Source organism: Tympanuchus pallidicinctus, unplaced genomic scaffold (assembly GCF_026119805.1).
Source record: "Tympanuchus pallidicinctus isolate F22 unplaced genomic scaffold, pur_lepc_1.0 scaffold112, whole genome shotgun sequence".
Classification (NCBI taxonomy): Eukaryota; Metazoa; Chordata; class Aves; order Galliformes; family Phasianidae; genus Tympanuchus; species Tympanuchus pallidicinctus.
In genome coordinates, this window is record NW_026294630.1 from 71,960 (window position 1) to 75,000 (window position 3,041).

Below are 3,041 nucleotides of genomic sequence, written 5' to 3' on the forward strand. Positions count from 1 at the left end.
TCATTTGTTCAGGCAGATGAGAAGACGACCCTACTGAAATTTGTCCATGACATTTTCCTCACTGCATCCTTGAGCTCCTGGTTCCGCATGCTGTAGATGAGGGGGTTTAATGATGGAGGCACCACTGAGTAGAGAAATGAAACCACCAGGTCCAAGGATGGGGAGGAGATGGATGGGGGCTTCATGTAGGCCAAAAAGTCAGTGCTGAGAAACAGGGAGAGCACAGCCAGGTGAGGGAGGCACGTGGAGAAGGCTTTGTGTCGTCCCTGCTCAGAGGGCATCCTCAGCACGGCCCTGAAGATCTGCACATAGGACACAACAATGAAAACAAAACACGCAAATACGGCAAGAACACTAAGCACAATGAAACCAATTTCCCTGAGGTAGTCTGATTCAGAGCAGGAGAGCTTGAGGATGTGGGGGATTTCACAGAAGAACTGATCCACAGCATTGCCTCGGCACAGTGGCTGAGAAAATGTACTGACAGTGTGCAGCAGAGCATGGAGAAGCCCAGTGCCCCAGGCAGCTGCTGCCATGGTGGCACAAGCTCTGCTGTCCATCAAGGTCCCGTAGTGCAGGGGCTTGCAGATGGCAACGTAGCGGTCATAGGACAGGATGGTGAGGATGCAATACTCTGCTGACATCAGAAAGACAAACAGAAAGGTCTGGGCAACACATCCAGCGTAGGAGATGTGCCTGGTGTCCCAGAGGGCATCGGCCATGGCTTTGGGGAGAGTGGTGGAGATGCAGCCCAGGTCGAGGAGGGCGAGGTTGAGCAGGAAGAAGTACATGGGGGTGTGCAGGCGGTGGTGGCAGGCTACGGCTGTGCTGATGAGGCCGTTGCCCAGGAGGGCAGCCAGGTAGATGCCCAGCAAGAGCCAGAAGTGCAGGAGCTGCAGCTGCCGCGTCTGCCAACGCCAGGAGGAGGAACTGGCTGATGGAGCTGCTGTTGGGCATCTGCAGTTCCTGCTGGGCCTGGAGTCCTGTGCAGAGTGCAGAAGATAATGACGAGTCAAGAGCTTTTTCAGAGACACTCCACCCCTATGCTATAACAGTGTTTCTTTCTCTTAGGACAGGGTTCATTTAACTCCGTAACTTGAATTTACACGAGCTTCACCATCCCTTGAGAAGTGGAAGATGAAGGAGCTCTTGCTTTCCTCTCAGTGCCTAATCATATCCCAGCCTCCTGGATACTTTCTTCCTATGACATATTTCCATTCATGTATCTTTCGTCTGTCTGCACTCAGAGTGCCCATTCCTACCTCTGTGCACTTGAATTTCTACTAGAGAAAGCTGCCTGTTTGCTGGACAAGTGCATTATTCATGTCTGCAGAGAAGCACGGAAATTTCAGCTGGTGCAATCCTTTGGGAGAAGAGGGGCTGAAAGCACATGAGGAGTTTGTGCGTGTAACTGCAGACTGAGAAACGTACAGTTCAGGACTCTTATAGCTGCGTTCATATTTCACATCTCCTTTCAGATCTCTGCCTCCAACTCATTCTCCTTCCCTAAGGACAGGTATGGGAAAATCCCTGCCTTGTCTCTCCTCTTGCAAAGTGCCCTTGGAGACACTCTGGCAGCGCTGAAGCTGTGATCCCCATGCCCCCAGCAGCAGAAGGCTCCTGCCCTGCCCTGCCCTGCCCTGCCCTGCCCTGCCGAGGGGCTCCTTCCCCCCACACATCTCCCCGCAGCGCCCTGGGCAGCTCCCCAGGCAGGCTGAGCACCGAGCCTGGCAGGCGGCAGAGTCACAGCCTGCAGTGAGACTGACCTTGTCAGAGGCTGCCAGCGATGCTCCTCCAGTGAGCTCACAGCCTGCTCACACCATACACATCCTACAAGCTCTCTCTCCTTGCTCTGCTCTCCTCCTGTCACCTGCAGGCTGTGCTGTGCACAAGAGCTGCTCCTGGGCACAGCCGTCTCTCTGCAGCACTGCCCACTTTTATGAGCTCCCTGTGTCCCAGCAGCCCGGCCCAGCTCTCCAGCAGAAGATGGCATTTTCTCTTCCTCACTGCTCTCCCTGGGGATGTCCTTAGGTCTCTGCATTGGCAGCTCCTGATAGACAACAGGGTCATCTCTGCACAGCGTACTTTGAAGTCAGATGAATTCATCACCAGTGCACAGACTGATTCCTGCAGCATTGTTTGTCCTAGCAGACTGTGTGTGCCGAGCAAAGCTGCAAACGCCCCATCTGGTGCCATGGTTTGACCATCCTTGTTATTGGCACTCCACATCGTAACATCATGTAAAGCACAGGGAATTAAGGAGTCAATACTGCAGGTCTGTGGACGGACAACTTTCTGGATGCCTGGCTCTCAGCAGAGAAGAACTGCAGACCCAGAGGACTCTGAGTTCAGAGGGGAAGATCAGCCATGGCAGGAAGTCCCAGGATCTCTCCCTTGCTCGCTGCCCTGCAGTGCGTGGCTTCGCTCCCCAGCCGTGCGCCTGCAGTTCAAAGCAAGGCTTTTGCTTTCAGACGCTCGCTCTCTCATTTTATATCATTTATTACCCTAAATTGCAATTTCAGTTTATAATATTGCGTTATCTTGCATTCCCATATCATGTTTAGTAAAATTGCATTTCCTCCTAAGATCCTTGCTGCTGATTTATTATTGTTGTTGTTATTATTATCGTTCATATTATCATTCATATCTTTATTTTTGGCCAGAAGGACTGCAGGCCTGCTGTCCTCTGTCACGGGCACAGATAGTTCTAGATGGCTCCGAGACAAGGCAGCACACTCAGTAATAGAAAACAAGCCATGTTTAAGGGGAAAAACAGGGATTTCTAGGAAAATAAGCGATATTTCAGAGGAAAAACAGGGATTTCTGGCAGAAAGAGCCATATTGAAAGGGAAAGACCACAGATTTAATGGGAAACATCGATTTTTAGCAGAAAAAGCCATATTTAAGGGGAAATGCCCCATATTTAAAGGGTAAAAGAAGGATTTCTAGCAGAAAAAGCCATATTTAAGGGGAAAAACAGGGATTTCTGTGAGAAAACCCCAGATTGAAGGGGAGAAATAAGGATTTCTAGCAGAAAAAGG

At 51.0% G+C, this 3,041-nt stretch overlaps 1 pseudogene; it reads right to left on the minus strand.

Moving 5' to 3' along the window:
* Window positions 1–957, minus strand: LOC128075072 (olfactory receptor 14J1-like; annotated as a pseudogene).
* Window positions 958–3,041: the final 2,084 nt, after the last annotated feature.